The sequence below is a fragment of the Anas acuta genome, chromosome 16, assembly GCF_963932015.1.
Source record: "Anas acuta chromosome 16, bAnaAcu1.1, whole genome shotgun sequence".
Lineage (NCBI taxonomy): Eukaryota > Metazoa > Chordata > Aves > Anseriformes > Anatidae > Anas > Anas acuta.
The window spans coordinates 4,002,010-4,028,895 of record NC_088994.1 but is presented as its reverse complement, the minus strand read 5'-3'; the positions used below and the strand labels follow the sequence as shown (position 1 = coordinate 4,028,895).

The following is a 26,886-nucleotide window of genomic DNA, read 5'->3' as shown; positions in this document are numbered from 1 at the left end:
GAGTGATGATCAAAAGGACGACTACGCTGAGCCGTTTGCCACATATTGCAACAACGGCAAACCTTAAGGATCGGTGGTTATTCAAAGAAGTGATCCAAAGTAAAAACCAAAACAAAAAACATATCTTTATTGCTACTAAATTTCTAAAGGTCATTCAGATCTCATAACAGTTGCTTTGCAATGAAGACCTTGGATGCGGTAAAAGACCAGAGGTTACCGTGCCTGTGCCGAGGGAAGGAGACAAAAGCAGCTGCTGAGGCCAGATCTGAGCTGGCCTGGAAATGGGCACCAAAAGCAGTGAAACCACAGCAGCATGCAACTCAGCACATCCTCGCTCGAGATATTTCCCCTACTGTCAGCTTACTTCTTGGGCTTACCTCCTTGAGCTGCCTTAACCCCCAGATTGCCGCGTGGGCTAGCGATGAGGCTGGGGAAAAGAGTAAGCCTGAATATTCATGCTGCCATGGCAAGGAAAGTTGTGCAGAGAATTCCTGTCTGACATGAGTGACACAACATATCCAGCGTCTTGTCTGAAGCACTCAGAAATGAAGCTGGAGCGTGCAGGGCATTTTGAAACCTAAATGGGAGTGTTTGCCAAGGCTCAGGTGACAGTCAAGGGAGATGTGATGTATCTTTGGGGTTAGTTTGATGCAAATGGGCACTTGAAAAGAAATGTGATGGTTGGTTAGCCAAAGGCAAGCAGTAATGCGTGCTAAAAAAGCTATTGTATTGATTGAAATGCATCTAGAAAACATCAGTCTGATGTAGAACATGAGTAATCATCAAAAGCTAAAGGCTATTCCATAGAGCTCCCAAACGTGTTTCTGAGCACCCTTCATTAATAAATCAATGAAATGTTCGTGTTGGCAGCGGGTTCAAAGAAGCTCTTGGTGAGCTGCCAGAGGAGGTGGCTGCATCTCGGGCTGCTGGGGGAGGTGGCTGTGCCTCTGGGGGGGTGGTGAGGACACCACGGGCCACCCAGGGACACCAACGTCTCCACTGGTGTCCAGCAGCCACGGGTCTCCAGGGGTCTCTTTACAGAGGTCTCTGAGCCTGGCAGACAGCTGGAGAAATGCTGTGGGTCACGGGAGGCAGAAATTTAGAAGACACACACAGGGCTTGGCATGCCAGAAGGACCTGTGAAATGTCCCTTTATAAATGTAAGTTTTCTTATATTTGATTGAACTTTCACTGACCCTCTTGGTGCCTCCCTCCAGTGGTCTCTCTGCTCTTCTGCTGCCGCTTACCTGATGGACTGAGACGGTTTCTGTCTGCGGGACCTTTGCACACCCAGGGGACCAAGTGGGCTACCCTAAGATACAGACTGGTGTGAACTGGTTTCTTGATCCTGCCCGTGGCACAGCAGCGAGGCTTTGGGACTGGGGGAGCATTGCCTTCACCGTGCTGTTGCGCCGTCCTCCACGAGTTGCAGTTGAGCTGCCCCCCGTAATCGTAACACGGGCTGATGGCACTGTCACGGTGAGCGGCTGTGACACTGGCTGGCTGATGTGGCCCTGGGCTATACCCACACTGTGGGCATTTGCCATGGCTGTGCTGTCACCACAAAGTGATGGTGATGCTGGAGGACACAAGGTCATCGTGGCGAGATGGTGATGGGCTGTGACAGCTCCTTCGTGGGGACTGGCAGCAGGGGCATGGTGCTCAGCAGCGTGGTGGCACCGCAGTGTCCGTCTGTGGTGGGTGAAGGGATGGATGGGGTAGGGGTGGTGGGCTGCCAGGACCACTCTCCTCCATCAGTGGGTTCTCTGTGTGACCACGGGCACGGGTCCAGTGGGGACGTTGGCTGGCAAATGGTTGGGCCATAGCACGCTGCTTGCAGAGCTTGAGCCATCCACCAGCCCCAGGCCCTCCAGCACAGGGCATAGGATGCATGCCCTGCATTGCTCTTGTGGCCATGATCTCCCTGAGTTTGTAGTCTGAAGCCTTTGAATTTCTGAAGGATGGTAGAAATTAGTGAATAAGTCAAAATTAAGTCTGGTGCTCACAGCCTTGTGCCTTGTCAGTGAGCAAACCAAATGCCAAGGACTCGTGTCTGAGCGGCACATCTCGGGGTGCCTTCTCCATGGTCTCATCCAAGCACAAGCAGCACCACCTGACAGCAGAGCCCTCTGTGAGCTCGGCTGGTCTTGGCTCAGCCTGCAGCCCACCCCACTCCCCTTGGCAGGGGGCTTCCCCCAGGCAGAAGTGTCTGCGTCCCTGGGGGCAGCAAACACCCAGCACCACCACCCTGGTGCACGCACCACAAGGGTAGAGCCAAGCCATCTGCCCAAACCCTTGTCCCAAAGCCCAGGCGGCTCCTGGCCAGCCTCAGGCTCATATTTGCACTGAGAGCCAACGGGAGCCCCTGCAGTGAAGTCCTGCTGTTTTGCAAAACTCTGGGCTTTGGGTCTTTCTGACCCAAAAAAGTTTGAGAGGGGAGTTTTTTGGCAAGAGCTGCAGTTCTGCTGTGTCTGTGATGTGCCTTGCAGGGACCACCGAAAGCAAGACGAAGAAAAATGCAGCAAACCTCCCTGTGCTCAGCCCCCTCTTTCCTATTACCACCAGTTTGTACAGTAGAGGTTTTCCTTCAAGAGCTGTGCATTTTTAATAGATTTTATTTACATAATTCTTCTGTCTATTAAGATGGGCTTTAAATGCATTAACTGCAGCATAGTTACCTCAGACCTTTGGAGAAAAGAAACTACAATAAAGATTCTTGTCTCTTAATGCTCTGGGTTTCAGGCAAAAATTATACTATAAGATAGGAATGCTTAAAAAAAGCCGCCATAGTTCTACTGAACAAGAAAATCCAGTTAGAAAAAAAATGCATTGGAAAACATCTATTTGCCCACAAAATAATGTAAAAATAATGAGTCCATATTCCTCTTTGATGTGTGTGGCACATGCTCCTTTAAGGAGAAATTCTGTATTTCAGAGATAGTGTGCATATCGTGGAATGAAACGGTTGTTATGGCAACAACTCTCAAAAGCAAGTACTTAACTGAGAAATGTGTTCCACATAGCCATAGAAAAATGAAAACATGAAAACAGAGACAGGAAGAATGGACAAACAGAAGCAGTATGAGACGGCAGAGACATTTCGGATTTTCAAGCACACAGAGAAGCAGCACTGAACTAGCTTTTTGCGTTTATTTTTTATTTTTTATTTTAATTTAAAGCCAAAGTTTAAAGCTGCATCTGTTCCTGGAAGGTTTAATATGTCTTTTACTTGCTGTTGGTGATCCAATAATTAAAAATACCGTGTTATATTAGGCCACCCTTATTGCTGTGGAGCTGAACGATGGGATGCAGATGGACTGGTCTTTATTGATGCTGTATTCAGACAGCCCAGGACATGGGCAGGCAGCACCATGGGCAGCTGCATCCCCAGCATCCCCAGTATCCCCAGCACCCCCAATATCCCCAGCATCCCCAACATTCCCAGCATCCCTGGATTTGGTCTCCTACTGCACATCCTGCCCCTGAGCAGCAGCACTTAGCGCTGCTCTCTGGCCTGGGAGCTTCATTCAGCATGACCTCTTTTAACTGCACCCACATCCACCTGGTAACTCCTGTCTTCATTCCCAGAATCTCTACTGAAATAATAATTTCCCATCAGACCCCGTATACAATATTTTGTTTAAACCTAGACAGATTAGCTCCTCTGCTCCTGTCTGTTTTCCTATTAAAATTATATTAAATTAGTCTAATGTGATCTACTTTGATAAAACCTTCCTGCATTATTTTTCCCTCTCATTTTGTATTTGTCTTCATGTCATCCAAGGTCCATGTCTTAACAATGTTTTCTAGGACAAATGAGAGGGCCTGAAACCAGAAGGGGAAGCAGCACAGAAAAACAAACAAACAAAGAAACCCTCTAGCACTTCAGCTAACCCAAACTGATCTTCCTGCTTCCTTTACCTGTGTTGGTGCACACTGCTGATCCAAGCACTTACAGAAATGACTGAGCTGTAGGAACTGACTCAGTTGCAAAGTGAGATACACCACTCTGCCTGCCTGCTTCACGAGGGTTTTTGCTTTGGGGTTGAGATGGGCTGGATGCACGAGCAGGAATCCTGCTGCAGCCCCGCTTTTATACCCTGTGTGTCCATCCCTGGCCCGACTTCATGTGCATACTTTGCAAGAGCCAAGCCATGGAGGAAGAAGCCTGGCTTTGGGGGTAGAAACCTGGGTTTGTGCTCTGGGTGACTTTGCCCAGCCTTGCTCTGTGGGGGAAACGGTCACTGCTGGGGGGTGGCAGCTTGGGCCTAGTGACACCTGGCGTGTCCACGGGTGGGGGACCCCCCTGTGGGGGTGTCACCGACATCCTCAGGCCAAGCACAGCAGGATCACATCGAGGGCACGGCTGAGGCCGCTCTGTGGGGCCTCTCCTGCGAGTGCTTTGTCCCTGTCCCGCTGTGGGGGCTGTGGAGGGGCGGCACCTCCACAGCGCGGGTGTCCGACATGGCGCCTGAGCCAGGAGGCTGCCACCCCTGCGGAGCCGCCGTTCCTCTCCATTGACTTCTCCGAGCTCATTACAAGCCCCAGGCTTCATCTGGGAGACGGCTGCGGGCCGGCTGGATGAGGGTTTATCCTGTGTCGCGTGTGACGATGGAAGAGAAGGATTTCTCAATCCAACCCAAACGGCGGCAGGCCTGCCGAATCCTCCTTTGTAAATAAGTCACTTACATGTCCCAAAGGCAAAGCAAGAATTTGTAAATGAAAACTTTTTCAGATAAATCTTTTGTAGGATTTACAAACCTTCTGATCGGATTTGTAACTCCAGACACAGATTTGTATACTTGCTGTGAGATTTGAAGGATTTAAAAATCCATCTCTTGACTTGTGAAACAATCTAATGTTTTAGAAACCAGGTAGCTAAATCTAAGACTAAAAGCACACAGCACTTGGGGCTGAAGGTTTAGTGACAGGATTTATACATTAGAACTGGGAGATAATGTAACTCAGGTGTATTAAATCCTGATTTATTAACAAACTCAGAAGTAATAGCTTTACAAATAACTCCCAAGACATTTAAAAGAGCTTAACCCTTAGAGTACTAGCATTTGTCAGGCTGCCACTTCCACGAATGCCAAGCAAGGGGTTTAAATATTCCAGGGAAAATTCAACTGTGCTGCAGATGAGCACTGCAGTCCCTGTCGCTGGCATTTTCCTCCCCAGGGGGCCTCCCCAGGGTGCTGGAAGGAGCATCCCTGAGTGCTGGGCACCTCTGGCATGCTCCTGGGGGCTCTCATCATGCTCAGCCACCAGCCATGGCTGCACGTCTCTGCCTGGCAGCATGAGTCCTCCTCCCGACATGTCCCAGTGCCACCTCTGGGGACATCATGGACGGGCCCAGGAACCTCTGCTAGGACAGGGGGCTGAGGTTCATTGGAGAGGGCTGATAGTGTGTGGGGACCAGGACAAGTTGTCCTGCTTATCAAGGGCTCTGAAAAAAGGCTGGTGGGCTCTTTCTGCGGATGCTCTCCCTGCATCACCAGTCTCTCCTCTTCAGCAGTGTCATTTTTACTTCCTATCCAGGCTACACAGCTTTGAGCTCCTCAGGGGGTGGAGATGGAGGGCTTCCTCTTTGGGATGGTGAGGCAGGATTTCATCCAGTTATTTAAGGGCTCTGTGTGCTCAGGGGTCGGGCAGCAACCAAAAGCTGATTTCTTCCTGCTGGCAATCAGTTCTGTGGTAATTTTACCTTTGCCAAATGTGTTCGAAGATAAATGTTTTTGTTGTAGAACCAACTCTTCTCCCATTCATGTTTATGCCAAAAGCACCGGCATAACAAAACAGAATTTCCAGAGTAGTTGTAATTTTTAGACAGAAAAACCATAATTACCTGGAGGAGTCTGACAGGGCTGCTAATTCCCCTTTCCTCTTCCCTCTGGTACCCTATTAGCTTTTGTTTAGCATAATTGAGTTCTCACGGCAGCGGCATGCCCCAGCGAGCAGCGTGTTTCGGGATTGCCCTGGGCACTTGACAAGCTCTGCGGGTATCTGAGCCCTCGTGTGCGGAGAGGAGCCCAGTGTGTTTTCAGCTGGTGAAAGAGCTGGATGCTGTTTGTGTCCAAACTTGCTTGCAAACAAAATGACCATTCACAACAGCTTGCTCCGTTAATGGTACAAAGTGCACTAGAAAATGATTGTGAAAATAATAGCTACTTCTTAATGAGAGAGCCAAGAGCAGCAAGAAGGGCCAGAGCACTGCATGCAGAGAACTGGAATGGAAAAGGCACTTGACATCTCTCGTGGGTTCAGCTTGCACAAGCAATTAAACATTTTAAGAAATGTAACTCCTATTCCCTTTGGTGAGCTTTTCTCTCTTCCTTCTAGTTGACTCTTCATCAGACGGCTGCTCATTATTTTCGGAACGCTTTTCCCTCTTCCTTTGATCAGGACTGAGTGCATGTGGCTTGGGAGCACCCAGAAAACGGGCCCTGGAAAAATGTGGGTGAAGATTCCCTCCGGCTGAGGGCTGTGTGCTGCTGCCCCACCAGGCACCACTGCCACCCTTCTGGGCGCCACGTCCTCACCTCCCCACGTTTTTTTCAAAGATCTGAAGTAAGTTAGGGATGAAATACCTGCTGTGCTTCCCTTTATCTGCTTAGCTCTTGCATTTTTCAATTTAGACGCTGAGAGGCATCAGGACAGGGGCAGAGGGTGGGATGGGGAGAGGGAGCAGCGGGAGCAAAGGGTCTCCCACTCCCTCCACCCAGCTGGGCTGCCCCTTCAAGCCCCAAACCACCAGGCCAGAGCACCGTGGGTGCATGGAGCAAGCAGAGGGACAGTTGCTCTGCCCAGGGCAGCAGGTCAAGAGGAAGAAGAGGTGGTGATGGCCCTTGTCAATTCAACCAGGTGTGGGCAAAGGACCATTGGGTCACCCAGGCACATCCTGCTCTATCTGGAGCATCTCCCAGCGGTGATGGTGCAAACGCTTGGTTGGGTCCAACAGCCCTGCCTGTGCTTCCATCCTCCTCCTCACAGTTTAGGTGACCAGAAGAAGGGAAAGGGTTAAGAACAGAGTAATTAATATAAGAAGACTGTTCATTATTATGAGACGTCTGTGTATCATTAAATTTCATTTGAGCTTTAATTAGACATTTTTTTTTTTTTCCATATAAAAGTCTTTGTTGTGTCAATTAGTTGATTGACTATCATCTGGTTTCTGGGTTAGTGAAACCTGATCCGTTGTGAATGAATTTGTTTATCAGGGAAAAGGGACCAGGGGATGGAAAAAAATTCAATTAAATGTCAATGTGTGGAGTGACAAGCAGTATTCGATAGGGCTTTTAGTTTAATTGCTTGTATTTCATTAAGAGATTTATTTATCAAGAGAATTCTTCATTTTCAAAAGATCTTGGACAATTTCTTGTTTGCTTCTGGCTTCCTAGGTGCTCTTGTATTATTCCAAAAGCAGAGAGATCTCTCTTTTAATTAGAAAGAGTACTTCATTGTGACATGTCCTGAGACTGCCACTTCACTGACATGCAGTGGGAGCCTTTTGATGAGATCCACATGCAAATTGCTGAGGACAGGGTGTACCCCTGCAGCACTGAAAGGCTATCATTGAAGATCTGCCACTCCCTCTGCTGTTCTGCAGCCCGCGACCACGCTGAAAATAGCGTGTTAATCCTGAAAGTTTATGTGAGGAGAAAATTATTCAGCTCCCAGCCCTCAGAACATTTTGGAAGATCTGTTTTAAATCTTTGAAAGGCTGTAAATCCCTTTGGGAGGGATGGTTTTCATTTGTGTTTTATTTGGATTCCAGCTCATCACTTGCGGTTGACAAATAAAAATGAAATAGCTTTTGGTAGGGGGCTGGCAGGCACCCTCCCAAGGCAATGTGTTTGGTTTCGTTGCATAGAGGCATAGCCTGGAGTATGTGCACTCGCACCAGAATAAAGCACTGAGAGCACTGAAGTTTATTCTGATACCTTTCTGTTTATTTCTAATCCAGCCTAAAAACTACGAGCAGAAAAGCATGCAGCAGACTTGTCTGAGAGATGACATCAGGCTTCCAACAAAGCTTCAAAAATGTTAAATGAGTGGTTATTTTCCTGTATGTCCAGGGAAACTTCAGGAGCCATCCCTGTGTGCAGAGCTCGCCTGCAGGAGGCATGGTGGGATGCTGCTGGAAGGACACGAGCTGTGGTGGTGCAGGACCTCCAGCAGCCCTTTATAAGCCTCGTTGCTGAGCCAGGTATGAGCTAGCTCAGAGCAGAGGTGCCTGTGGATCAACCCTTGGCTGCTTTCTGAGGCTGCAGTGCAGTTTTCTGGCTACTGCAACTCTTCTGCTTGCATCATTTCATGTGAATATCGGGGGTGTTTGTCCACTCACCCACAATTGCTCCAAGGGGCCAGGGTAACTCTTGTAGAGCACAGGGGATGGGATCCCAGACGGGATGCTCTACTGGATGTAGAGCAATGGGGCCAACAGCTTTTGTGACAAGAAACACTTTTTGGCCTGGGAATAGGTAACAGGCCAGGCTAAACAATCAGTCTAGTGGGTCTGGAGAAGAACTGGAGCAAAGGAGCACCATGACACCAGCTCCTGTCTTCTGCTTCTCCAGGAAGCCCTGTTGTGTGTCACACTGGTGAGCTGACCAAGATCCACCTTAACACTAGCTTTGTTCTGTGCCCTTGGGAGATTTCCTTTTGAGACAGCCTGGGAGCAGAGAGTCTCTCTCCATGGATTTGCTCAGTGCCCAGCAGAAATCCTGGCAGGGCCTCTGGGAGCGTCTGTATGATAAGTGGCTCTAATGAGTACTAATTACACCCAGCGCATGGGTGATCAGGCTCTTTTCTGAAACATGTCAGTACAGTTCAGGATTTTCTGCCATGTCTATTCTGTGCCCCCATTTGCTCAGAAAGTACAGCCAGGACAGGTCTGTTCTCAGAAACTCATTTCCCCTATTCTGTGATGAAAGCCCACTTTCAAGGAGTTCAGATAATAAGTTGGGAGGCAACACATGAAGCAACTGGCAATTACATCCTCCCTGAACATTTTGTCTGCAATGCTACACCAGCATTATGACAGCAATTGGGAAGCCTGGGCTGCTACAAGAGCAAAAAAGAACAGCAGGACACCAAGAAGTGCTCCAGGTTGTTGTCTCTGGGGAAGCTTTATAAATGTCCTTGGAGGGGCCCCAGGTTCAGCCAGGGCAGAGCTGACATGGGTGCAGAGGCTGTATTTCACCTAAAGCTACCAAGGAAGGAAAAGTGAGCAAAGACCAGCCTTTCCAAGGCTTAGTAGCAACAGCAGAAGAGGAAAGTGTGTGATGTTTGGGAATGGCTATGAACAATTCTGCCCTGCCTGATGCTGGACAAGAGCTTTAGAAGATCAAAGGGAGCATGTTGTGAACATCACACACTGCCATCAGATGTTCCTCCACGCTTCCAGCTGGGATGAGCTCAGAAAACTTTGATTATTTTGAAGGCTGAGGGAAGCAGCTCCAGGTCATTCAAGTCTTTTGGTCTGGCCCTGCTCAGCATCTCCTCTGCTAGGAGGATGTGCCTATACCAGGTTCCTGGGAAGGTTCCCTTCAGACCTTGCTCACGCCACCAGTTTTAGGGTTTCCCTGAGCAGGGGAAAGAGGGACCATGTCCCACAGATCCCCTACTGGGCATCCTCACCCTGTCCTTTGCTCCACAGGAGCTCCATGGAGCTGTCCCCTGCCATCCTGGCTGCAAGCCCACGGTGGGGGCGAGGGCTGGGAGGTGCTGCAGGAAGCTGCTTCGGCGTGCAGAGCAGCCCCAGCCCATCACAAAGGTTCTGTTTTCATCTCTAAGTAGCCAAAGTGCGTGTGCCTATCAGTAAATCTCCATCACCCCAACTGCAGCGTGCTTCCTCAGATAAGGGTGCTGCGTGATGGCAATTATGTTTTCATTTGTTGTGGGAAAAGTTAATACGCAGAGAGGCAGAGATGTTATTCATCCTCTGTTAATTATGAGATACTTACTGGAGGGAATCATGCAAAAACAACAGCAAAAAAAAGTGTAATCAAATAAAATAAAGGGGAAGCGTGCCTCCGTGATGGATGGAATTAGCTCCTGCGACGCTCTGCCACTAATTATTGCTAATAACACTGTGTGGCCCCGTGTGGGACCTCGCTGCAGCTGGGCAGTGCCGTAACTCCCCGGGAAGATCTATGAGATCCTGCCAGGGGGCAGACACTGGGGACAGCCACCAACACACCCCTGGCACCAGGCTTGCCCCAGCTCTGTCCCTGCATGTCCCAACGTGGGGCCTCACATCGCTGAGGGGGAGCTGCAGGAGGGTCCCAGCAGAGCCCCAGAAGGACCCAGGAAAATCAGATGTTGCTTTTTTCATTCACTTATTTTTTTATTTTTCCACTTTGCTGTGATTTTCCCAGGAAAGATGCAGCAGGAAAGAAAGAGATGGGGTCACTATTAGGGTCACCACAGGGCCCCAGGCCCAGGAGCGGGGCCAGCGGGCCCTGTAGGCCCAGGGCCAGGCACCCAGCCCAGCACCACAGCTCCCACATGGTCTAGCGGTTAGGATTCCTGGTTTTCACCCAGGCAGCCCGGGTTCGACTCCCGGTGTGGGAAACCCCAATATTTCATATTGCTGTGCCCATTTTGGGGCTTTGCAGGATGAGGAAGACACCAGGCAATGGGCACAAGGTGGAGCAGGGGAAGCTGGAGGCAGGATTTTATCACCACAGGATTTTATCACCACGTGGTGCTGAGGCACTGGAAAAGAGTCTCAGGGAAACAACGGGGTCTCTGATCCCAGAGATACTCTGAACCCAGCTGAACAAGGCCCTGGGGGACCTGTTCAAAATGGACCTGCTTGGAGCAAGAGGCTGCAGAAGAGACCTTCATAGCGCACTTCTGACCCAGATTTTTGTAATATTCCCTCATTTCATGGCTCCAAGAGCCAGCCAGCCACTACCCCTTTACAAGGGCTGTTCTCCCAGCCCTCGAGGTGACTTGTCCTAACACTACAAGGTCTTACCACGGCCAGGTGAACAGACACTGGAAAAGAGAGGAGCTTCCAAATAATGTCACTGTGGATCTGTGCCATATCCGATGAAAACTTCCTTCTGAGCTCACGCCGGTAGGTGTGTGATAGAAGGTGCACCACCTGCATTTTGCATCCCCTATATATAAGTATAAAGGGAGATGCTTTTACACAGGTACCCACCCAACACCCCTGCAGGGTGTTATAAAACCTGGATTTCTCACAGTTCGGTGTCACCACCAAGTAACTTTGCTTTTGTCTCAGAAGTATTTGCAGCCAGGTTCCTCAGACCATAGCAGAGGAATCATCAGACCTAAAACCTTGTGAGCATGTTTGAGCCTTAAAATGGACACAAGCTGCAAACTGTGCTATTTGAGTTACTTGAATAATGTCTAAATTCTTGATTACTTCCAGGAATGACCAGGAACAAAAAAAGAAGTGAGATTCGTCTTCTCAGCCCTCAGCTGTGATTTTTTTTGCTCAGCTCTGCTGCTGATACTGAGAGCAGATGCTTCCTTACTCTGCAGAAACGCAGCGTGTGAAACAGTATTTTAACAGCTTTATCTGATATTTTATATCTCACTGTCAAACATAGCAGTGATTCCACTTCTATTTGGGTAAGTAATCTGAAAAGAAGGCAGCAATAATCTCTCAGGAGAGCCAGGCACGGGACTAATTACTCCAGCTAGAGATTTGTAAAGACACATTTTCAGTGCTGGGATTTTATCATTCCACAGGGTAATTAAAAGACAGCCCTGTCAAAGGAAGTTTTGCAGTCTTAAATATTCTTTTTTTTCTCTATGAAGAATAACCCTTTCCAGGCCCAGCAGAGGGATGGTTTTATTTACCAGCGATGAAGGCTGCCCGTGACATGTGCTTGGGTGCTTGCAGTGGCTGGGCAGAGCTGTGGCTGTTTCTGACATCTATTTATGACCTTGTAGTGGTCTCAGGTTGTGCCAGGTTGGGGGGCGGTTAGGCTGGATATTAGGAAGAATTTCTTCACAGAGAAGGTGGTCAAGCACTGGAAGGGGCTGTCCAGGGAGGTGGTGGAGTCCCCATGCCTGGAGGTGTTTAAGGGACATGTGGATGTGGCACTAAGGGACGTGGTTTAGTAATGGCTGGTGATCTTGGACGTTGATGGTTGGACTTGGTGATCTGGAAGGTCTTTTCCAACCTAGATGGTTCTGTGTTTCTGCAGAGGGCTGCGAACTTGCTTATTGGAGGCCAACACCCAGACAGAAATTATCTGTCCACTTTGCTTGTGTGTGCTGATCAGATTGTAAAGTGCTATAATTTGGAGTCATGCATTGAGGGCTGACCAGAGGCAGGATTTCTTCCTGAAATATGTTTCTTTGGTGAAGCACCTGCTGAAAGCAGAACAGGGAAACCTCATTGTGGTGGCTTACAGCTCAGCCACCTCCTAAGCTGGGATCCACAGCCTGGGACCTGCAATGAGATCCCAGCAGGAGGGAAGGGGCTGCTGTGTGCTGCCACGCACCCTTGGGCACCCTGGGGTGGGGAGGAGCTGGGTGCAGACTGAGCCCAGACTGTGCACAGAAAGGCAACGAGACAGGGTGCTCCGTGCAGATGCAGGCAGGAGGTGGCCTGCTGGGTCAGCCCAAGTCCTCTGCTTTGTGCCAGTGCCCCACGCAGCCCCTTCCTACATTTTACTCCTTTAAAAAAAAACTGTCTTTTAAGAGGGGTTTTGTGTCCAGTTCTAATTCTAATGAATTTAAGGGTTTGGTATTTAAGGAGTTAATTTTTAGAGAAACAAAAACTTCGGGGCTGATTCAAGTGTCCTTGAGTAGAAAAGGAAAACACTGGCCATGGTCTGAGCACAAGGCGCTGCACCTGCACCTCCTCTCATTGCCAGCTCGTCCTTCCCATCCCCGTTAGTGCCTTTTGATGGATACGGGGACCACGGATGTGACAAGGCAGTGAGCCTGATGTGACACGTGTGATGAGAAAGAAATAGTATAAAAAGCAATGGTATTGCAAAATTAGCATCTCCCTGCAGCCTGTTCCTTGGCATCGCGCCGGTTTCCATCTTTATCTGGGTGTTGTTTAATTGCCTAATTGTTATACTTAATTTATTTATGTTTGACTTGCCGTGAGCATGTAGAAATGTAAATTTAGCATAAGGAGATCACTTAACAAAGGATTCCTTTTTAGGGAGGTTCACTTCTCATATTGCAGCTTGCAAGTTTGCCTGGGATAGGAATTTTTCCTCCATTTCCTTCATTCTGTTCAGGCTGAGGAGCCTCGGTGCCAATGGCATTAAGCTACACAGCCATTTACTATTTTTTTTTTCTTTCCAAGTCAGTATTTAGAAACTTTCTCATGTTTCTATGAGGACAATTCCTGATCCCCCTCTTTATCTGCTAGAGAGTTCTCTGATCAACAGGAACTTCATGCTAGAAATGGCCTAATTAAGGAAAATTAGCATTCTCTCATATAATACTGGCATTTAATCCTATATTCAGCCTGTTTAAAATATACTCCCTGCACATCCCTTCCTGTAAGTCTCTCATGCTATGCCAGCTCCACTCTGTTTTTATCTATAAGGAGTTGAGCTCGTACCTGTGACAGGTGCAGAGTGTGTTGAATCTTTTGATCATCACACACACCACTCAGCCTCATGTCCTTTAATCTAAGCAATGCAAAGAAAATCCTGTGCACTAGCTTTAGGCTTCTTCCATCTCCCCGAGTTTAAACAGGAGGCTCCGCAGCTCCAGATCAATGGACCTAAATTGTTTGTCTTTAACTTAGGTGGGTTTAAAGGAAAGCTGCTCAGCCCAGCTGTCTGGAGGTTCACAGGATGGGAAGGGCTGCGTGCTGCCTGGTGAGGAGGGAATTGGAGTTATCTGTCTTTGAAACTTGGTTTGGTTTTTATAGCAGTCAAGTAATTAAATGGGGAAAAAAATCACAGCAAATCACTTTCTGAGAGATCTTCCACAGCTTTCTTGTTGTCCTGAAGCTAATAGCGGAATTCTTTAACTTACCAATTGTTAAGAATTTCTGCAATCCACAAATGCAGTCAGGATTTTTTTTTTCTCTCTGGGAGTTATCCCTGGATAATTCACGTGGAATACTCGATACTCAACTATTGCCATTGCTTCACATGGGTGGCGGGAGCCACCTGCCCGGCTGATGCTGGTACCCAGCCAAGGAGGCGTGAACAGCGGGATTCATTTTTTGCCCTTTGATGCTTTCCTAGAGGCTCAAGCCCCTGGGCACCACCACATTGTCAGAAGAGCTTGAAGGGATCCCAAAAGGGAGGTGCCATCAGGTAGCATCATGCAATTATTTCTGCCCAAATAAATGTGCATGCAGAGAAGGTCTCCAGGAGCCCCCCTAGACTGCTGTAAAGGCGCCTCACTAATTAGTCTTACAGTTAACTGAAAAGTTACTTTCAAATATAAATATACTTTTGTGAGTAGGGAGAAACATTTCTCACTACGGGACAAAAAAAAAATATATCCTTTTCTAGCAAAAATAGGTGCTGTTCCCTTTAATGTTGCCATCAGGATGATACAAGGAAAAAAAAAAGAAGAAAAAAAAAAGCCCTCCATGCTATGCAAAATATCACAGAAACCTTTTTTCCATTACAGTGGTCACAGGCCATTTTGCTCTTCACTGGTGACAGGGGACCATTAGAACACAATCCCCGATGCCTGCATATCATAATGAAAATCATATTTCTTCCTGAACTGGTACATCAATTGTCTTTTTAGTAACCTGGGAAGTGCAGCTGTATGCAAACCAGGGAACGGTCCTTCACTCCTAATCTGTTCTCCTGCAAGATAAGTGATAACTTCTTAATGTAACTTTCCAGTCTAGTAAATAAGAAGTAGCTACAACATGATCCCGTGGTTTAAATAGAATCGTCTTCCTGAGACTTAGGAGCTGCTCCCTGGGCAGGAAAACTGATTTTGATGAAATCAGAGTGCTCCTCTCTCTCTCTTTCTTTCCCTGAAAGTCTGCAGGCACAGTCTGCAGGAGCACACCGAGCAGCCTGGCTCTGCACAAGTCCCTGTCCCCATGTCCCAAACACATCAGTCAGCACGAGGGGAATTTCTGTCAAGTGTGCTGGCTGTGGAAGGGGCCGCCAGCCCCAGCTCTGTGCCTTGTGGGGTGTCCCGTGGGATGGGGACACCCTCCCAGCAGAGGGACAGGCCCCAGACTGAGAAACCAGGGGAAGAAATTTGAATCTGAGACATTTTTTAGGGGGCAGCACCGCAGGCTGGCTTTGGGAAGGCTTTCCTCCTGGAGGGTTTTTCTTTATGCGGTTCTTTTTTAAATGAACTTTTAAAAGGAAGTGTAAGATTTCTTTCTACAAAAGCTGCTGTACGGCTCCTGGCCACAAGTGACCCATGAGATGCGCCCAGCACCACCAGCAGCAGCTCCCCGAGCGCACTGGAGGCAAAGCAGCCTCAGCTCTAAGAGCAGCTGCAGGGACACGCCGGGCTCCTGACGCCTGGGACAGAAACTTTTCTTTAAACCCCTTTTTCAGGCAGCAGCGCTAGGGAGGAGAGGACATCCGAGTGGCTCTGCCTTCTCTCTTCCTTTCTCCCCTCTCGCTCACGTGCACAGGGAAGCTCGAGGAGCAAATGACCCAACCTGCTGCTGGATTGCCCAGGTCTCTAATGAAAGTGCAATTTATTTAGCATCATCTGCACCACATCTCCAGCGACACGGCAGGGGCTGAGCAATAACAGGCCTGGCAGCAGAGCGCGGGGAGGAGAGCGGCACCAGTGCAGGAGCCACCCCTGCTCCAAAAATGTACGATTCCAGTTCCTGCTTTAATTGGAATTTATTTTAAGCGGGTTTGCATCAACTAATGAAACAACTGGCATTGATGAACTGCTGCCGGGCAGGCTCGAGTGGGTTTTAATCTCCAACCAGCAGCTAGTGCGAGGGGAGCCCGAGGAAAGTCTATTAGAGATAGACATCAATTCAAAATCACTCATCTTAAGGCAGCGTCGACACAGAGGGTGCAGAATACAGAGCTGTGTCATTAAATAGCCAATCCAGATTCGGTGTTCAGCCTTAAAAGCTACATGATATTGTGGTCAGCTTGTTGCTGGAAGGGGATATTTCTTCCTTGTCATCACACCTCCACAGTCCATACCGTGTTTGGGGAGGAGTTTTGGAGGCCTGTGGCAAAGGGCCCCCCACCAGCAGCCCAGGGAAGTTGTGCCCAAAGGAGGAGTGAAAATGTCGTCCTGCTGGTGGGGAAACTGAGGCACAGCAAAGCCTTGCCAAGCCCTCATGGGTAACCCATCCACAGCAATAAACCTGGCGGTCCTGAGGGCTGCTCCTGCAGGCCAGCACCTGTGGGATCTTCACCCTCCAGCAGCCACATGGCTGTGCTCTTAGTCATGCGGTCTGAATTTTGGGGTAAACCTCCTCATACCAGGAGTTGGACTCGATGATCCTCGTGGGTCCCTTCCAACTCAGGATATTCTGTGATTCTAGCCTCAGGTCCTTAATCCCAGCTATTAAAGCAGCTGGTAGTCCTGTGCTCTGCAAGGGGCCCCAGAGGGCATTTGTCAGACCCAAAACTCGCCATGCCCTGGGTGTGGGCTGGCAGTGGCCTGATGCAGGCCCCGACTATGAAATCCCAGGGGACGAGTGCCTAAATCGCCTTTAGTCGATCACTAAATTGCCATTTCCCCTTCGCTTTCCACCGTGGCTTGGCCTGAAACCACCCCCAGTGCCCCTGGAGACAGGCACCAGAGGTGTCAGCCAAGGTCTCCCCCGGGCTCCCAGGGGAAGAGGCTGGTGCCAGTGGGTCCTGGCGCCCTCTCTGCAGGGCTGGGGGCAGCAGCTGGCCTGTCCTGCAGGGCTGGGGACAGAAGGTGGCCTGTCCCACAGGGCTGGGGGCAGCAGCCCCCTCCCCAGCCTGGGCTGCTCCCCACCGGGGGTGACGGAGCCAGGGGTCCTGCTCCCCTGGTGGACCCAGGCAGAGGTGGGGCAGGAAGGCAGGTCACCCGAGGGATGCTTGGCAGAGGGGAATTTCTTTTCACCTCTTTCCTTTAAAAAGCAAGGCAAAGCAAAGCAAAGCAGAACAAGCTAGGAAATTACAGGTGTGCTTTTGGAATGAGACAGTAGCTCAGGGTCATCTGTGTTTATTTCCAATGTTTTATCTTATTTCCTTGTTCACTTTTTCAAAGCGAGTTTTTTGTTTTGTTTTGTTTTGTTTTTCTCCTTCCATTCAGTCTGCATGCCCGGCAGCCTGGGCTTGCAAAGGGAACCTGGAGCTGCCAGAAACAACCCGGGACTGCCCAGTGGGCACACTCCTCCTTCCCCACCAGTGTCCCCCTCCTCCCCTGGCCACTTGCACTATGGCTTTTCCTTTCACCACTTACGGGCCTGGAGAGGACTGAGCATGATAACACATCCCACAGTATTTGAGACCACCCCGGTGACCCCACAGCCCCTGCTGTCCTGCTCCCTCTCTGAGAAGCCACTTTGGAGGGAAAAAGATTTGGGTGTTATTTTAATATTTTTTTTTATCAGAAGAAAACATATGTTATACATCTTTCTTCCTCTCTTTTTCTCTTTCTCTCTCTCTTTCTCTCGTTCTCTCATTCTCTCTTTCTCTCTTTCTTTCTTTCTCTCCTCTCTTTCTCTTTCTCTCTCTCTCTTTCTTTTTCTTTCTTTCTTTCTTTCTTTCTTTCTTTCTTTCTTTCTTTCTTTCTTTCTTTCTTTCTTTCTTTCTTTCTTTCTTTCTTTCTTTCTTTCTTTCTTTTCCATTTTTTTTTTGGAATGAAATGGAGTTTTTTGATATATTGAATATATTTAATATTCAAATGCTGTGAATTTGCAGGACAGAGCAGACAGAGACTGCCTCTTGCGATAAGAGACATTATTACTGTTGTGAAGAATTCCTTTAAGATTCCATCTTAATCGTTCTGCTATTGAAATGGAAGAATAAAGTAATAAAATTAGATGTTTTGAAAAGACTTGATTAAAAAAGTAATTATCCCACTGGCTTGTGGGCTCCCACTTCCTGCCGGATTCCTCCAGCTCCCCTGGCTCTGTCTGCTCGTGGCTGGGCATCTCCAACCCACGTCGCCTTCTTCCCCTGGCCAAGCTTTGGGGATGTTTTGGGGCTTCTCCTCTATGGCCCTCTCCACAGCCTGGGCACCCCCTGCACCATCTACCTCCCTCTCCAGTTGAGGTGTCCCTGCTCAGGCTGTCCCCCAGCCCGCTGCAGGTGCTGTCACCACACCCTGGCCGAGGTAGGCAGGGGACACAGGCCGATGCCCCAAGCCTGGGAGCATCCTCCCTGGGATGGCTGCGAGCTGCCGTCCCTCCCAGAGCCTCGCAGCTGTGGCTGTGGAGCTCATTCATCCTGCATTTCTAATGGGGAAACGCAGATGGTGACAGCTGAGTGCAAAATGCATCTATTAAAATCTGCTGCTGATTGTTCCTCATAATGGGCTTCAGGGCTTTTGAAGTGTGCTGCAGAGGAGGCACGTCCTCATCTGGGGATGCAGCAGGTTACGGAGACTTGTGCCTGGGTTTGTCTTTGTCTCTTGCCCACTTCTGGCCATTTGCTGGCCATCATTTAGGATTCTTGTAGTAGAATTACTGGGGCTCCATCTCCACAGGGAGGGGAGTTACTGACGCTTGGTTCCCAAACGGAGAAGCGGGGCTGTGCGGGGAGGACACCCTTCCGCAGAGAAGGGCGAGCTCTTCTCAAGGCCACCCTCCAAACAGATGGAGGCTGCCGAGGTGAGGTGCTGGGACACTGCAAAAAGAGAAAACAGGCAGCAAAACGAGAAAACAGGCAGCAAAAAGTTGCTGTTGGAGACCTGCACCGTTGAGAAGCCTGACAGAAGGGGAGGAAATCCTCAACGCCCTTCCACTACCTACAGGTGAGACCAGACCCCATGGGGGACCAGACGGAAAACCTGTCAGGCGTGGAGAACACCCGAATGTCTCCGTGTGTCAGAGCACAGTGGGGTCCCCGTGCCCGGACCGGGACATCCCGCCCCCCCCTGCACTCTGCCTGCAGCCCCGCAGCGCTGCACAGCCCCAAATGCCTGCACCACACGCTCTGCTCCCTGCCTCTGGCCACAGAAACCACGGCATCCACGGCATCGCTGGGGGAAGTCTCGGAGCTGGCAAGGTGCCTCCCCAGCGGGAGGCTCAGCAAAGCTCCCACCGCCCTGGCAGTGACCCTGTAATGAAGCGGTGCAGAGGATGCTGCTCCCGGCCAGCTCCCCGGGTGCTTATATTTCAGTTTGGGCTACATCCAGCTCTAGGAAATCCATTAATTACACTTCATACAGTGGCATTTACCGACAAACGAAAGATTTCATTAAGTCTGCCTGCTTCCTAAAGCACGGCAAGACCTCAGAGAAGCTCCCCCGGGCCTCGGCCCTGGTTATTTAAGCAGCGGTGCGGTGCCTCCTCACGACATCCCTCCTCACCGGCCAGCAGGATTTAACCACTGGTTTTTCATCCCAGCCATCCAGCTCCATCCCAGGCAGAAGGCAGGGCTGGATCTGGCCATGCACCTTGCGTTTTTTCCATGCAGGACACCAGGAGCCGGCTCACTTCCAGGCAGAGAGAAGAGACACATTAAACTTTCATGGAAACACGGCTGCGATGAAGGCAGGACACGAGCTGTTCCCTGCGGTGGCTCAGGAGGACTCTCTGGGAAGCGGCCTCGCAGCACGAGGACCAGGCACAGACAGGTGGGGCAGCCTCCTGAAGAGGCTCTGGGCTTCAGGGGATGCCCCCATGCCCGTGGCACCTCCACACTTACTGGCTGAAACCTTCCTCCAGAATACAGTGGGGCTGCCTGGAGATGGGACAGCCTGAAAGGATGGGGTCCTGGCCCCAGAGCACCTCTGGGTGTCAGCTCCTTAGTGCTTCAGCAGGAAGAACCACTATGGGAACATGCAAACTGGGGCTAAAGCCCAGAAATCTTGGAAATTTGCTGGCACCACTCATTGCTCCAGGCCTGGAGTCCTCCCCAGCTCCCAGACGGCCACCCCCTTCCCTGCAGACCCTGTGTGCCCTCTCCTCCGCCCGCACCCATGGTCAGGCTGGGAAAGAACATCCCCGTCTCATGCTCTGGGCACGCTTTCTTGCAAATATCTTTAACAACTATCTGGTGGCTGCTCGGGGGGAAAAGCATCTCAGCTGACACTTTCTGTGATTTCTACATCAGTGCCTGGCTTTAGGAATGAATGCTGTTTACTCTGCTCCTCCCGTGACGTGGTGGCCAGCACCAGGTGGTTCAGCAGCTTCCCAGGGCTGGTTCTGTTGTTGTTTGTTTGCTTGTTTGTTTTTGTTTTGTTTTGTTTTGTTTTGCTTTGTTTTTAGTGTGGGAATGGCTGGAAGCAAGATCCAAGAGAAAGTTAGGTATGGCTGCTCTACCCGATGGTATTACTGGAGACAGAAACGTCCTGACCTCTGGCTACCTGACTGCAGGCTGACAGAGGCTTCGTGGGGTCCAGTAAAGGTTAGGTGAGATTTTCTTCTCCCCAGGTTTTACCTGAGTCACCTCCAAGCCTGGACGTGAGGCACAGACTATCCCAAGTTGATGTTTTCCTCAGTAGGGTGGCCGTGAGCAGGTTGTGACACTGATGAGTAACACAAAGTCTACACAAGCTGTATGGGATCCATTGGAGCTTGGCTCCATGAGGAGGACGTTTTCCAGGATGGGATCCTCATGTCCTTCCTTCCTTCCCCTGCTTCCCCCCAGAGGCTGTGCTGCCCTCTGCCTCTGGTGGGGATGCGAGGTGATGGGATGTGCAAGTACCTGCCGAGCATTACACCTGAGCAGCCTGTGTTTGAAGCAGCATCCACAGCAACTTTGAACTGCCAACCACCAAACCACCTTCAGACCCTTTAATCTGGAGCAATTTTCCACATTTTTCACTGCCCAGCAAGGCTTCTGTCTCAGCTCCTGCCAGCCCTGCACCCATCCCCTTCCCGAGGTCCCACCACACCTGGCTTGCACCAAGCACAACTCCTCTCACGTCTTCCTGGCTTCATTCACTCCTTGCCCTCCCCAGGGTGATGGGGCATGGATGCATGGTTCTGGGGCATATTTGGGCTGGGGACTAGATGTGGAGGAGCCGACGTGTTCTGTTTGGTGTTTGCAGCTCAATGCATCTGCAGAAGGACCACCAGGGACATGAGCAGCACAACTGCAATAAATGAACATGGGAAATGAGGCTGCCTGCGGTACAGCTGACCAGCAACTTCCACACGAAGCAGCAGAGCCATAGCAAAACCTCCCCGGGCTCCTGCACCAGCATGCGAGGTGTGAAGTCAAAATGGGTGCCCAGACTGCTTGGCACCCCTTGAATGGGCATCGAGGAGCCCTGGTGGAAGGAGGATACCCACAAAATGTGGTCACGCTGTGTTACCAGCATTATGAGAATGACACAGCAGGGAACCAGGATAGGTGGGAGGGTGGCAAGTAAAAAATGTGCATTAAAATGGAAGGTGAAAAGAGTAGCCCCAGGGAATCCCTGTGGGTGGAAAACCTGAGCCCTAGCAATAAAAATGTGCTGCAGGACTGCACTACGGTGAGGAAACAAGAAGTGGGCTGAGTAAAGCTGCAAATTTAGGCCAGACAGTGACAGTAGGAAATGTCAGCTACCCACACACCGGCCATGTCAGTGCCTCATTGAGTCCAAAGGCAGAGACTGTACTTTGGGATGTGATAGAAACTGCGTCCGAGGGCAGGCAGCCCTATAACCTGTGAGGAGCCATGCCGGGCTGATTTTGGTCTGGACTCACCATGTGCCTGTGGGACATCCCTCCTGCATGGGTGACCACAGCTCGGTCAGACCTGGCGTGTTGGAAACCACCATGCTACATGGATGTTCAGCTTTGGAAAGAGAATTATGTAAAAATGAGGTAAATCGGCTAAAGGAGCAGTGCAGAGAGCAAGACGGAGCAGAGTGGTGCAAGGAGAATTTGATAAAGTAGGTGGGAGCTTAGTGTTAAAACAAGAGAAAACACAGCTTTCCACAGCAAACAGTGAGGTTTCGGAGCTGCCTGCCACATGAAGGCAGGTGATATCAATAGGGTCAAAAGGGGCTGACACGAATTCATGTCACACACACACAAAAATAACAGTTACCTACCAGATTTATATAGCCAAATAGTGGGCAGATGCTCTCCTGGTGAGAGTGGGGAGGGCTTGGTAAATTCAGAGGAGCTGCACAAAGTGCCCCAAGCACAGAATTCGCAACCTTATCTCTGCTGTTAAATAAAACAAAGCAAAACAAAACAGCTGAGGAGAAAGCAATCCTCTCCCCTCCCTCCACTCTGCCGTTTGTCACCAAAGGCCTCATTAGCCTCACAGGCTCCCGAGGTGCTCGTTAAAACCTCAGGGCTCTAGGAGCAGGTCCCTGGGTGGCTGTGGGTATCACGGGGACCCCAAGGGTCCTACCCATCCCCTGTGTCAATGTAAAAATGGCTTTCCTTGTGCTTCCCCAGCCTTGGCAGACTGGTCCCAACACTTTGTCCCTCCTCAGTTCCTTCTCTTCCTCCCTGCAAAAACTACAGCGATAACGAAGCCTCCATCCTTCAGCCCCAGCCTTTCCATGCATGCTTGCAGGGCTCTGACAGTAAAAAATGTTTTTTTACGTGCTGCAGAAGTTCATAACGTTCCAGTGTTGATAGGAATTGAGTGCAAAAGAAATAAAATCAATAAAATATTCAAAGCTTTCACATTATAAGCTCGAGCAAAACTTTTTACCAAATGTTTACTGTATAATAAATTCTATTAAAAAGCCCAAGCTTGCATGGTGAAGAGGGGTGGAACATTGTCACTTTAATTGCAATGGCATAAATATTTGATATTCAGTAAATTAGATCTGTAGCTCTGAAAACATTCTTGCAAATGGATTTTTACCTGTAGCACAGTGCCATTAGCAGGAGAAAGTCAACACAGCCCCAGGGCCTGTAATTAACTCAACCCAAGCAGAACTAAACATTTTTGACAGTTTTCCTGGTCTGGAATTAACTGTCATAGCAGAGAATGAAAGGAAGTGCATTGTCACATTATGTTTACGTAAAGTCTGTAAAATGCTGTGTTTTGTATTTTTGTTTTGTTAAGTCTGGGTTTCATGCCCCATTATTTTGTTCATCATTAGAGACATGCTTAAAAACAACTAATGATGTATTTTATATCCTCAGACTAGTAGCGAAGCCTTCCGAAAAAAGGGGGAAGACATTAGCTGTAATTCAATTTTTTTTTTTTCTTCTCTATAATGAAGCACGGTACACTGTGTACTGGTATAAATCATAATGCTGTGACATTTGAAGACATTAGAAACTCTGGTTTTCCTATCTGATTCAAGGTTCTTAGATAATAAGCAGTTGTCTAGCCCATGTCTGTCTATTTTACTGGGGATGGGGGAAGGCGTTATGTATGTGGTTTTTTTTCTTTCCTTCCTTTCTTTTCTTCCTTTTTGTGTGTGTGTGTATTTACAAAAATAACTGTCACTCTACTGAAATGCAAACCCTTGAGGGCAAATCTACTTAATGCTTCCCTGAAAGCTACTTATTGTCCAGAAGCTCAGAGAAAATCTGTACAGCAGTAATTGAAGGGATGTGTTGAGCTTTCTGACATTTTGTCCTAGAAATTATCTTACCTGAAAAAGAAAGGGATGTTTAGCAAGAGAGCTCCCGTGCAATTTGGAAATGTAAGGATACTCATAAACAAGCTGATTAAAATAGATGTGGCTGGCTACATCTACAGTAATAACTTGGGCAAACGTGATAGCTTACATTAAAAGGGAAAAACCAACCTGTTTGGATGGCAAATGTATGTCTTTTGCTGAAAGCGGGGATTGTGTTATAATCTTGTCTGCTTCCTGACATATCGAGAAGACAAGCAAATAAGGAAACAAAAATGTCAAGGTATTTTTTTCCTAAAGATTGTCAGATAGAGAGAAAGAAAAAATCAAGGCAAAATTAACACCACTCTCAGGTTCTGTCTGTGCTGTTCTGCCTCGACGCTCCCCTAAACTAAAAGCTTTTATTTTGAATTTCTGAATATCTCAGGGAAAGAAGAGAAACCCCTCTTTTCCCAAGATACATCATGCAAGAAATGACCTCAGCTAGATGTAATTTTTATTTTGCAATCCATTTCAGCATAGAAGTCCCTCTTGTTTTCCTACACCGGTGCTGGTCGCAGAAGGGATTTTAATGGTCTCTAATCAGCGTGCGGCTGCCTGCTCACTTCGGTCTCCTATTATGGCAGTTTCTACATCTTCATCCATAGCCAGAAACACTTTTTTTGACGAGCACGCAACATTTTCATTAAGAGAGAGAGAAAGGGAAGAAAGGCAGGAAGGCAGCCTCTGGAAGAGGGGGATCTGTGCAAAACCCCTTCTGCCAGGAGCTTTCTAATCACAACAGGAAAGGGACCCTAGCGCAGGGAATAAACAAGCACCAGCAGATGAGAGTTTAACTGCTCTTGACAATCAGAGGCTCGGTTTCAAGTGACTTCATTCAGGTTAGAAATTGCAGCCTCTGCCACGAGGAATATTAAATGTTTTTATCTGTATCTGCACATGGACCAGGCACGGTGCGGTGCTGATGCTCGATGGGCACTGATGCGCCCGGTGGGACCCCCAGGGGCTGTGCAGCTGCCCAAGGGTGCTCAGCCCCCGGCAGGACCACAGCCCTTACCAGCAGGGCTTTCTGCTGCTGCCGATCTTCCGACTGAATTAAGCAAATTACGGTGCGCTGTGTCTTCGCTAAATTAATTAGCTCAATTAGGCTGGGAGGGAGGGAGAGGCGTGCGTGCGTGTTTCTTCTCCCTCTCCCTCTCCGATTGCTTACCTGCTCCTGGAGGCCCTGAGGGGATGAGGAGCACAAGCCAGCGTGTTGCTGTCCCCCGTGGGACGGTCACCTGCTGCCCCCAGCCACCACACCTGCCCTCCCCCACCAGGAGGGGGCTCAGGACCCCCTCCTCAGCCCCATGCTGGGGCAGCGCCGAGGTCTGGCCCCAGCCCCGCTCCTCATGCCAGCTGCTGCAGGAAAACACCCCGGGAAGCTGCTGCACCAAAGGCTCCCGATTCTCATCTTGGGCACGATAAAGGATTCAGCACATGGAGGACAAACCCAGTTCTGATTTATTGGTAGCAGCTAAACGGTAAAAGACAGCGCAAGGTCCATCAATACTGCTTAGCGGTAAAACCCGGTGTAATCCGCTGCATGGCAAAACAATCAGGAATGTCACTTTTCATAGGGTTCATCAGAAACAATAAGACATTTCACAAACAATCCTCGCCCAGCATTAATGATCAGACGTAAAGAGGCCTGAGTGCAATTACTAAAGAAAACAATTATATGTCAGCAGATATATTCATCTTCATTTGATTTAAGCACCCAACTTCCATGGCTATGAAAGGTACCTGAATGCTAACCCAGCCTACCCTTGTCAGCATGAATCTGGTGCCAGCAGGGTGCTGGGAGGGGAGGCGAGGGGTGGAGCAGACACACGGATGATGCCACTCCAGGACGGACATCCCCACCTGGGGGGTCTGCACAGGAGCTCCTTAGAAGGCCTGGAGGCTTTCCTTCAGGCAGGTTCCTGCCTGCGAGGGGTTGAGCAGAGGGTTGACATGAACCCCTCTGCTTTCAGATGTTTCATCACTTTGCCTACCCTAAATCACAATTTTCCTGTGAAAGAGGATATGCTTGGTGAAGTCTCGTATAACTGGGAAACCAGTTTTGGATCAAAATCAATCTCCATGAAAAGAAATCTCTTAAAATCAAAAATAGTACACACACACACACACACACAGATATATATATTATTTTTTTGATAGGCAAGAATAAAACACTTGCTTGTGTTAGAAGAAAGCAGTGCTTTCAGCAGATCTTTGCCGTGGTCACTGCCTGGAGGCTGTGATGCACAGCAGAACTGGGGCTTTCTTGTTCTTGGGCTCTGATCTCCAGATCCGTGGGCACTCAGGCACATTCTCCACCTCATGAGTTTCAGCTGCTCCTCCAACACGCCGCTGTTACTTTCTGGGGTACCAGCCCCAGGTGCTCCCTGCGCTGTGGAAGCCACAGCGCTGTGCCTGTGCAGCCTGCTCCTGGCCCACCTGTTTGGATGTTGCTGCTTCCTCTCATTGTGAGCTCAAACCGTCGTGATCAGGTTGGAAAGAAAAGGAAAGAGGAGAAAAAAGGCTTTTTGTTTGTTTTCATTCGTTTTGTTGGACTGTCACTCTGAGTCCCATACAATCAATTTGATTTATTTTTTTGCTAGGTTTGAATACTTACCCTCTCCTAATGATTACCTCTACCTTACCCTGGCATGATGCTGAGGTTTTTTCAACCCCCTAGAATCAATCACATGCTAATACATCTTCCTGCTGCCTGTTCCCAGCCCCATCCCCCCGACATGCCCCAGCACAAGATTACCTCTCTGAATGCAGAGAGAAACGAGGAGAGGCTCACAGAACATGTGAATCACAAGGAAGTGGTTTCCCTAGTGACAGTAACCACATGAAAGCTCTCACATTTACTCTCACGGGACCTTTTAGCACTTTGGATTGTGGGGAGAGCAAGAAAGCTGGTAAAAAACGCTGTGGTTGGTAAAGAAACAAGCTAACCCTGAAATGCTAAATGGTATGGGCAACCCATGAGAAGACACCAGCTCCTGGGGATTTTCATGAGCTTCACAGCGGCTCACAGGGCCCTCCTCCAGAAGACCAGAGACCTCCAAAAGGGGCAGAACAGCCTGCCCGGGTCCTCACCCCCATGTGTGGTGGCAGCCGGGGTGGCAGGCAGCTCCCCAACACACACTTGGCTTCCTATCCTCTCCCCTTGTCGGCGTTTCCCCCCACGGTGCCGTATGGGGAGGCTGTGGGGACACTGGTGGGGGGGTGAGC

General features: G+C 49.3%; 1 long non-coding RNA gene and 1 other non-coding gene across 3 annotated transcripts; one reads left to right on the top strand and one right to left on the bottom strand.

Annotated features, from left to right (window-relative positions):
• The first annotated feature begins 10,506 nt into the window (after nt 1–10,506).
• Nucleotides 10,507–10,578, top strand: TRNAE-UUC (transfer RNA glutamic acid (anticodon UUC)). Its single transcript has one exon. It is a non-coding gene; the product is annotated as a tRNA-Glu (tRNA).
• A 9,792-nt stretch (nt 10,579–20,370) lies between these two features.
• LOC137865438 (uncharacterized) lies at nt 20,371–22,990 on the bottom strand. Of its 2 annotated transcripts, XR_011101895.1 has the most exons (4): nt 22,117–22,990; nt 21,767–21,857; nt 20,968–21,168; nt 20,371–20,777 (listed from the first exon to the last, which is right to left on the bottom strand). It is a non-coding gene; the product is annotated as an uncharacterized lncRNA (long non-coding RNA). The 2 variants fall into 2 exon arrangements; XR_011101894.1 differs by having other exon boundaries at nt 20,371–21,168; nt 22,117–22,942.
• Nucleotides 22,991–26,886: the final 3,896 nt, after the last annotated feature.